The sequence below is a fragment of the Dipteris shenzhenensis genome, chromosome 24, assembly GCF_047967505.1.
Source record: "Dipteris shenzhenensis isolate YYH24624 ecotype China chromosome 24, Dip_SZ_1.0, whole genome shotgun sequence".
NCBI lineage: Eukaryota > Viridiplantae > Streptophyta > Polypodiopsida > Gleicheniales > Dipteridaceae > Dipteris > Dipteris shenzhenensis.
The window spans coordinates 36,064,230-36,075,185 of record NC_141619.1 but is presented as its reverse complement, the minus strand read 5'-3'; the positions used below and the strand labels follow the sequence as shown (position 1 = coordinate 36,075,185).

Here is a 10,956-nt window from a genome sequence, read left to right as displayed (position 1 = left end):
ATAGTGGGTGTGCAAGGACATGCTTTGTGCACAACACTACTGTAAAAGAAGACAACCTTCTTGGATGCCTAAAGCCATGGAAGGGCTTCTGACCCCTCCTCGGCCCCGTGCCAACACGGGTGGTTCCATAAAAAAGTAGGGTCTGATGACATTGATCACCTCGCCAACAAGGACAAGTTCCAATACTCCACAAGCAAAAGATTCACATGCATTGGTTTACAACAAAGCTCCTGAAAGCCCAAGGCTACTCTCAAGGTGAGCGATGTGTTTGGGTCCCAAAGCTTTCAACAACACATAATTCACAAAGTCACACCATTGGGATTCATAAGGTAGTAAAACAAGAACCTGTGTCAACCTCTGAGGCAGTCCCATAAGAACCTACACTTGGGCCCACCACGACAAAGCATTCTGAGAGCCCAAGGAGTATCATGACCCACATATAGTGCAACTCAAGGAGAAATTCACCAAGGTTATCGAGGAAGCAACACAAGAACTACCCCTAAAAGCGGGGTAGTTACACAAGAGCCTTCCTCTAGGCCCATGCGAACTCGAGGGGTTCATCTCACAAAATTTTAGTGTACCACGTGCATTCAAAGGAAGGAGTTTTTTAATTCAACATTTTGAAAAAATTTAACAGGATTACAATAACAGGAGGGTTTTTTAAATTTAGTTTTAGAAAAAATTCATTTAGCTCATAAGTATAGAGGGGTGTTTTTATTGGGTGCAAAATTTTAGTTGAGGGGTTTTTTTGATACCCCTTGAACGCACGTGATACTCAGAGGGGTCACTATGTATAAACCCTCTATATCACGTCGTTCAAGGCCTATTTTTAAAATACCTTATATAATTTTTTCATTAATAAAATGTACCCCTTTTCTAAACAAATCTGTAAATTTTTTCCAAAATTATTTTAAATAGTCCCCTATGTATATTTATTTTTGTAAATTTTAGAAATAAAAAATATCCTTATGTTGAACTCACGTGATAGGGTTACATATGATGAGTGAACCCCCCGAGACGTGATACATAGGGTTTCTTAGTACTACACCCCCCGAGCATGCGAACACCATCGCAAGTCACCATACCAAGGGTAGCACCTGTAGTGTCGCGCGGACCAGCTTCTCCTGTCAAGTCAAAGGTTGCTTTCCACAAGAACCTGCCCCCACTTGGGGTATAGCCACAAAAGAAACTACATGCCTTGTTCTGAAGGAGGTCGATCTATGTTAGTGCAGCAACACCGATCCACACCTAACAACTAGGATGATGAACAAAATCGACAACTGTTCTACCTAGATGATGACTAGGTATGCTGTTGTTTGAAATTCAACTCTAGTACGTTCCACATAATCAACCCTTCATTAGGTGTGCGATCATCAACTCGATTTCTAGGTGAGTCTATATGGAAGACATATCACCCACATGTATCAGCAGCTCACAAGTCCTTAATAACCACAACGCACCCATCCAAATTCACAGTCATCATTAGGTGAATATTATCAATATATTTTTGCATTTTTTGCATCCTTGAATGTTGACCTCATAGATCTATGCATTGCCAAGTCCATCTGCCACATTATCTCTTGTAGGTAGAATCCTCAGCATGCAACAATTCCCTTAACAACTTTGATGACTTTCAAAGTTGCCATTTTCAAGCCTAACTAGTACTCTATTGCCTTAGCCTGCCATCCCGTCGGATCTTTGCCTTACTTCCATCTCATGAGATTGTTGCCTTAGGCTACCTTACCTCCAGTCGGTGCCATAGTCATCCTGCCAGATCCTCGCCTCACAATGTCAACCCGCCAACCGATGTCATACCTACAAGCCGTCGACTTGTCATCTTAGCCATCCCTCTGGTCAGTGCCATAGAGTCATTCTGATGAATTGTCACCTCACACTATCAACCCATCGACTGATGCCATACCTACAAGACGTCAACTTCTCATCTTAGCCATCCCTCCAATCGGTGCCATAGAGTCCTTCCACCAGATCGTCGCCTCACACTATCAACCCGTGGACCAGTGTTGTACCTACAAGCCACTGACTTATCGTCTTAGTCATCCCACCAACTCATCATCTTAGTCATCCTGTTGACTGGTCTTCTTAGTCATCCCACTGGATCATTGCCATAACGCTACCCCCCCGATCGGTGGGATACTGAAAAATGTTAAAGGACCTCTTATCCCCCCGGATCATTGACTTAGCAAAAATAGCTAGACTCTATCAGTATTTTGTCAAAATTTCTACAGCTTGCTGCCCCCTTGCACATTGCCCATAGCCTCCATTTGAATGTCCTTTGTGTCTTTCTCCTCCATAGGCTCGTTCATTACTCGCTTGTCCTCCTTCCCGATGGATCCCAAAAACAAATTCTTTGAATTCAAAAGGGAACTTGGCCTCCAACCCCCCAATCCATCACCTACCAATCCATTGCCCACCGGTCCCATCCGAGTCCCAAAGCACTCCCTCAAGATGCCTTTTGACGTACCTATAGCCTAACTACAAACCAAAGAGGAGATCAATACTCAACATACCTCTCAAGAGCCAACAATAGTGGGATGCCACCCCACCTTCTCAATCATCCAAGAAGCGCATGCTAGCACTAGCACAGGGAGAACACAAGGTCATCAGGACACTGACACACTCTCCGCTCAGCAAAACTTGACTCCAACAACTCAACCATTCCACCATCCACTCCAAATAAATTTATGGGGGTAAATATTAGACCCTCTATTACAAGAATGCAGTCGCCTACCAAGCGCTGAAGGAGACAAAGGTACAAACGTCATTCATAATGACATGTCTAAAGCCAGTAGTGGACCTGACTGCCCTGCCACCTTAATATGAAGCTGCTCAGGGAGTTCATCAAGACTTACAATTCAAATTTTCATGCCTGCATATTCTAAGATGAAACAAGGACCCCCCACTTCCACCACCTCAATGTGGATTTAGTGTGCATAGCCTTCGGCCTACCAATGGTGCTGGAAAAGTATATGCACAAGAAGAATTTGAATGAGCCCCTCAACAAAATCTGCAACTACAAGAGAAAGAAAAAGTAAGGGCCACATCAACTTCTTAGAGCTCACAAAGCTAGAACTAGACAAAGTGGCAATGGTGCTCCGGCTGCTACTGACACAAGTCAAACATATAGACCACCAACAATCTATAGTGCCCAACATACTTGCCAGACTAGTAGAGCTGCAAGTCACAAACTTGGTAGATTATTTCTGCACACAGATGAGGGAGGATCTAAAACCACATGGAGATTTTTGGCACAACCCAATGCTCTACATGCCCGTCATCTACCACATGTTGGAACAACAACCGCTAGTCAGATTTGGGCTATTCGACAAAGAAGCCACAGGAGAAGTTCCGATGGAAGAAGAGACAGTGGCATCCAACCCCAAAAGGCTCAAGCTTCATATGGGTGCAACCCCTTCAAGCCACCCTACTCAACAATCACTCGAAATCCATATGAGGGAGCAACATGAAGACCACCAAATGCAAGAATTCCTTTAGAGACAAAGACATCTCGAGGCTTCCAGCCATCAACCCAAAGGCAAGGCAACAATCTAGGCCCCCATTGATGTGGGCATGTTTCAAGGAGGATACAATTCATATCTAGCTCCACCCTGTGGCAGAATCGGTTTCTCCAACCTCCTCTGCCCCCAGGATATAGCCACCACCCACATACATGCCCAAGAGACATCTTTCTTTATAACCAACTCCTCTTCCTCTCCATGGGCAGGCTTGACAGAAGCTGTACATTTTTGTAGTGCACCAGATTATCGAGTGCTTGGAGGTTACAATGTGATGTTTGTTGAACAATTGTTGAAGGCAGACAATATGGAGCTCCAATTATTGGATGCCATGGCCCAACTACCTCAAGAACTGCGCATCATTTTGCAGTGGAGGCAAGACATGCCACCCAATTGTCCTTTGCTCTACTACAGTTTCAAGTCAAGGTAGCTCACACTCCATGATCGCCGCATAGGCTACTAGGAAAACTACACTGGACAGAGAAGAGGAGTACATGGCCAAGGTAGAGGACCTAGAAATGACCATCACAAAGCTCAAGGACGAGCTCTCTACCAGCGAATCCCTAGTTGAGACCATGATGGACCACTTGCACAAGGTAGAATTGGCCTCGGAACCATGGAGGCATGACTAAAATTGGCCAATGAAACATATGCAAGGCACAGGGAGGGATGTGAACAACAAACCCAAACACTCCAAGACCTCCTCTCATATGAGAAAACCCTCACCATTACCTTTGAGATCGAAAATGATCAGCTTTGTACCTCTGGATGCCTAAAGGAGTCCACGCTGGTAGACAGGGAGAAACAAGAGTTCATTATGTATAGGGAGGTCTCTGCACAGTTTGCCACCTACACATTATTCCCATGCACAAGCCCCCAAACCCTATAGATGCAATTTGCACACAAAATCTTATATTTCACATCGATCTTACTGCCGCTCTCCTTCCCAACACACTCCCTACCATCCTTCATCAAAATCCTGATCATTGTTGCCCCATTCTAGCTATGTCATACTTTTCACTAGATCTTCAGCCCGCTAGCTAGTCTGTCCCTTTATCTTTAGATTCTAGCCGCCCATCCCATTCTTGTAAACTTCCAAGAATGGCGTAGAATAATCATCACTAATTCGACTAATGTTCCACAGGACGATGATGTGATGCACAGCTAGCGAAGCTCGAAGAACTGAGGGCCATGGGTCTATACTCTTTAAAGCATTAGATCTGACATCGATTGGATGCAGACCTATGGCTGTGCTTCGGTAGTTCAAACTCAAAGCCATCTAGATGCCTATTATTCCAGGACCTATGAACCCCTCAATATCATTATTTGGGTCAACAGGGTGTTAAAAGCGCTCCAAGACTCCCAAGAGTCCCTAGTTGGCAATTTTGAAATAGCTCATGTAGCATATCCTAAAGTTGTCATTGAGGAGGATGGTCATTAAGCCATGTTAGCCTTCAATGCCACTGCCCCTCCCATGGATATTCTTAACCCTGATCCCACACAACCCACAAATCCCGCACACACCCCTCAGCCACCCGCCAATCCTGTTTCACCTCCCCTATAATCCTCCAATGCTTCAAATACTAACACTACATAGCACAAGAGCTCCTAGTCCATGTCATCCAATGCTTTTGTTGACCTACTAGATGAATCCTTCAATACCTTGATGTGGCCAACCAATCTAGTTGATAGAATGATCAACCTCTCGACTTCAAGGCATGCTTACGAGGACCCCATGCCAAATGTTGATGATGATGTTCGTCCAGCACCCCCCTCATCACCGCTAGAAGATGTACAATGGAGGCTTTGACCTTAAGTCCTTCTAGGACTTAATGGACATCGCTCTCATGTAGCATTAGAAGGCCCAACTAGAATTCTCCTGTCTTCATTTGTACAAAATAATGGAAGTTTGCCCTGCCACTACATTTATTACTTAGTCCTTCAATGACTCGAGGCACGCCAATGCAAAGCGCACATGTGGTGGCTACAACTTAGCTCCAAACATGCCTATTCTCCTCATGGACAAAGAAGCAAGTCTCCAACCCCACTGGCGCATCCCAATTTTGAAGAAGGAGCAATCTTGGTGCTATTATTGCAACACACCCCTTGAGCGACAAATCCATCCCCTCTATATGCCCATGGAACGACGATGGTCTTGGGTCCACTTTAGGGAGCTGTAAAAGAAGGATCCATACATTATATACAACTTCCTTAAGTACAACTTCCCCAAGGAGATGACTCAAGAAGGATTTTGCTTTCACCTTCAGTCATACAACGATACCTATGCCTTAGTACCCGACCCCGCGGTGGTAGTAGCAGTGCACTTCAACTGCCTTATCCTCATGCCACTCCAAGATCTCCCCCTCCACAGTCGCTCAAGCGATGACAAACTTCACAATCTCAATAACCAAATTGTTTTCAAACCTAAGACTAGTCCCTCCCAATTCCAAGACTTGTGCTTGTACCTTCTGGTCCAAAATCTCCAAGGCCATCACATTTGAACGTTCGAGGACATGCATGCCACCCACTACTAGAAGTACCCTCCTTATTTCACAAAGATCACACCATGACAATTGTACCACTATGCAGTAATCCAAACAGTCCTCTCCACTCACTTACTGTAGTGCGATTGATTTGAGGACGACTCATCAACAGAATCCCCCTTCACCTTTGTCTCCCTCTCCATACCCTACCCTTCTTCCCTCCCCCTCCTCTCTTTCTTTCTCACCTCCTTCTCCTCCATGGAAACCCCATTGCAATGGTTTGGTAGGCACTCGAGTGACATGAGTGAAGGCCTCACTATGCAAGACTCCCACAAGGAGTAGTATGGGACTAAGGAGCTCCATCGGCACACCTCCAACATCCCCACGACACATGTGTCTCCACCAAACCACACACTCAATGCTTAGATATGGTATTATTAAATTATTATTAAAAACCTACTAACATACGAAATAATCTATCCATTCCTAACAAATAAAAATGGACCTCTATAACAATCGACATCTATAGTATAAGAAAGAAAGAAATTATATCACATATTTATAAACTATATGTAAAGTTTAACTCAGTAGCTAGCTATATATAAAACAATATTTAAGAGTTAATGGCTCACTAAATCCATGAATCAAGAACAATCCTATGGAAGAATCCAATTCTCAGGATGAAAGATAACCTATATAAAACGTTCATGCACATCTTACATGGATCGAATCTTCGTTAAAGAGATTACTAGTGTGTTGGCAAAATCCTTTATTAATAATTAGGACATTGTAAAAACCATATTTTATGAGAACCATTCGTTTTTAAATAATTATAGTCTAATTCCATTGAACCACCAACTACCATGACTTACCCACTAGTATCCAATCCATACAGCATAACATCTGTAATATGAAAGTGTTAAAGAGCTCTCCCCCAAAAAAACCAACATGAATTTATAAATAAATCAACATGACAAACATGGTAATTGATTCTAGACAATCATGATAAATAAAGGGCTACCTCCTAAGGCAACAAGACAAACAAAGCCATTGATTCTAGACTATAAAATCATGACAAACTATGACGCCAACAAAAAAACCCAAAGAAGACACACCCATCTAATGACTTTACTCAATAAGATCAGACATGACCAACACACCAATCATACCAAATCTTCATGTAGTAATTGAGGCAAAAGTTTCCAAACATATATATTTATTATATAAAAGTTTGACAATTTTCATGGAATTTATTTATAATTTTATAATATTAAAGGCTAAACCTCTGCTTAGAGCTTCTCTCAAGCTTTTGAAACTTTTGTAATTTACACTACCCTTTGTTATTTTAACATTTAGGCCTTATTTTACTTCCTTGTGTATATATAAATTTGTAAGTAATGGGATTAATAAAGACCCATCTATTGAACTCACATGATAGGGTTACATGTGATGAGTGACCCCTTCGAGATTTGAACTTGCCCAACTAAAAGAAGTTTCGAGTGTAGAAAATTTTGTCTCACAGCATCATGTGTATGGTGTAAGCATGGGCATCACAGACTGTACAATACATTTTTGTGAACTATTAAGGGTAGCTTGGTTACGTTCCTTGTAAGAGTACATTCCAGCTGGGCACATTTGCTAGGAAATGCAAGAAGACATTTGTGCATTGGTACCCACCAAAAGCCCCATATTTCTAGATGTCAAAAATGGGCACATATGTGCCTCATTGGATATGGAAAAGTCTACTCTCCAAGTGGGCATTTTGGGACTTGGCTACTGCAAAACTTGCATTGGGGAATGAAATGGTTGCAGTTGGTTGCTCAAAGGGCCTATTTCTTGGAGTTTGCAGACATGCATCAACATTGGCTAGGACTAGCTTGTAGGGGCAAGCATATTTGTTGCAATATGCTTATGTAGCAACTTGTGAGAAACCACTCTAGTGTTGTGACAAGAAAAACCATGAGGGCTCTCTTCTAGTTCACCTCCCACCTTGCCATAACCAACCCGTGGGGCTTGTATGATTATGATGGGGTAACAAATGTGAAGAATTGGCCTTTTAAATTATGTGTCTACTCCATTTTGAGCACGATTTTGTCATCATTGCTCAATCCAAGAAGGGTCCATAAGGGTGAGGACGTGTATCCAAATGTCATTGAGCTACACTAATAATCTTATGCCCACTCACAAAAACTATGTTATACAAGCATGACAAGGTTAAAGAAGCTCATTGTTGGTGGTTGTAAAAGAGAGCCATCATGACCGACACTTGAAGCCGTGAAACACTTGAATGCAAGCTTGGACTAGCAAAAGGCCACGTTGAGGAGAGAAAGTCTACTTGACTTTTATGACTTTGAAATACACACGCCTTATCCTCGTGTACATAGTACATACATACGTATATATATATATATATATAAGCCTCAGACCAAGCCTCAGACGTCACTAGGGCTAGCCTTGTCGTTCCAGTATGCCTCGTGCCTTCACTGTATCCTACGCCTCCATCTTGCTCTCCTTCCTCCTCTCCATCTCGCTCGCCGAGGGCGCTCCCACTGTATCCACCTTGATCACCTGCTTAACCCACAAGAATGTCCTCAATTTCTCCACCCCTTCTTCCAACTCCACTGCCTTTACCAGCCTGCTCGACTTCTCGCTCCAAAACCTGCGCTTCACTGAATCAGGAGTGGCCAAGCCCGTCGCCATCGTTCTCCCTCAGTCGGCACTCCAGGTGCAGGATGCTTGGTCCTGCGTGCGGGGAAATTGGGCCCTGCGTGTGCGCAGCGGAGGCCACAGCTACGAAGGCCTGTCTTCCACCGCCAATACACCCTTCGTGGTTCTAGACCTCATGAATATGCACGCCGTGACTGTGAATTTGACCTCCAAAACAGCATGGGTGGAAGCAGGAGCCACATTGGGGGAGATCTACTATGCCATCTCGCAAAAAACGTCCTCCTATGGATTCTCTGCGGGAACTTGTGCGACCATCGGCGTGGGTGGTCATATCAGCGGCGGCGGCTATGGCATGCTGTCCCGAAAATATGGAGTTGCCGCAGATAACGTGCTGGAGGCGCAGCTTGTGACTGCGAACGGCACTTTTGTGAAGATGGTCCGCACCACGGATGAAGACCTCTTCTGGGCTCTTCGTGGAGGCGGCGGAGGAAGTTGGGGGATCGTGGTAGCCTGGAAAATCAAGCTCGTTCCGGTCCCTTCCACTGTGACCACATTCAGCTCATGGAAAACTGGCAAACAGCTCATCACCGACCTGGTCTATCGTTGGCAGAGCGTGGCTCCAGTTGCTCCGGAAGAGCTTTTCATCGCAGTGTACATGGCGGGCATCAATTCATCTGGAGGTATGGACATGGGGGCATCGTTTTACGGACAATATCTCGGAAGCATTAGCGAAACCGTAGCCCTTTTAAACAAGAGCTATCCGGAGCTTGGCATCACAGCATCAGATTGCAAGGAGGGAAGTTGGATACAGGCCATCGCAAACAATGCCGGCTTGTCCAGTTCTAGCGACCCCAGCTCCCTGATGAACAGGGAGCAAGCAAGCAAGGATTACTTCAAAGCAAAATCAGATTATGCCAAGGCTGCAATCTCTATGCAAGCGCTTGCGGGAGCGTTCCAGATTCTGGAGCAGAATCTTCAGGGTTGGATGATCTTTGAGCCTTACGGGGGAGTGATGAACGACATCTCCTCGGATACAATTGCGTTCCCTCACAGGGCAGGCAATCTGTTCGTGATCCAGTACCAAGCCCATTGGGCAAACGACACGGGCTCGCCAGACGCCTCCTTGATATCGTGGCTGAGAGGATTGTACAGCTACATGGAGACATACGTCTCGCAGGCTCCCAGGGCTGCATACGTGAACTATATCGATCTAGACCTTGGCGATGGAGCAACTGCGGGCCAGTCTTATTTTCTGCAGAATTTGGACCGCCTAGTGAAGATCAAAGGTCGAGTGGATCCCAACAATCTTTTCAGCAATCCTCAGAGCTTACCCACCAGCTTATAGATCCACGTATAAGAATTGGCAGGGCAGAGTGTGCCAACGGGAGCCCCACGGGCCGGGTAAGCTGGCTAACAAATCTTGCCAGCTTGAATCCTTGGATTAAGTTGGCTAGCAAATCTTGCCAGCTTGAATCTATAAGGAAGAATGCCTACAAAACCTTGGAAAAGCCTTTGGTCTTGATTCGATGGGGAGGTGAACAATAAGCCCCTTGCAAAATCCACACGCGTGAGTTTTTCAAACTGTGTGCGGCTCTCTCTCTCCCTCTCTCTTTCCCCTCTTCCTTTCTCTTCCTTCCTCTTATTGCTAATGTGCTTTCATGTGACGGTAATTGAGCTAAGATCATAAAAATAATTGCCATTCTATGACTTCCATCTAGTAGCATGTAGAAATATGAATAAATGAAGCCATATTGTAATTCGTATTTCATTTGACACTTAGATCGGAGTAAAAACAATTGCCATTCTTTGAGTTCCATGTATTAACACGTAGAAATATGACTAAATGAAGACAAATTGGAATGTGCTTTCATGTGACACTACGAGCAGAGTAACAACAATTGCCATTCTTTGACTTCCATGTAGTAACATGAAGAAATATGAATAAATGAAGACATATTGTATTGTGCTTTCATGTGACACTGAGAACAGAGTAAAAAAATGTGCAATTATTCAAATTCCATATAGTAACATGTAGAAACATGAACAAGAGTACACAAGTGTGCGTGGCCACTCCCTTGTAACAAAATGCGATTTTATGAAATTTTGGGCTATTAAAAGATAATTTTCAGAAGATGGTCTCCATAAATTTAGTGAGAGAGAGAGAGAGAGAGAGAGAGAGAGAGAGGGGGGGGGGGGGGGGAGGGGGGAGAAGATGAATTGGAGAGAGAGGGAGGGAGGGGGAGAGGGAGAGGAGAGGTAAGGGAGCACTTTTC

At 44.2% G+C, this 10,956-nt stretch overlaps 1 pseudogene; it reads left to right on the top strand.

Moving 5' to 3' along the window:
* The first annotated feature begins 8,464 nt into the window (after positions 1–8,464).
* LOC147886552 (berberine bridge enzyme-like D-1 pseudogene) lies at positions 8,465–10,352 on the top strand (annotated as a pseudogene).
* The last annotated feature ends 604 nt before the right edge of the window (positions 10,353–10,956 follow it).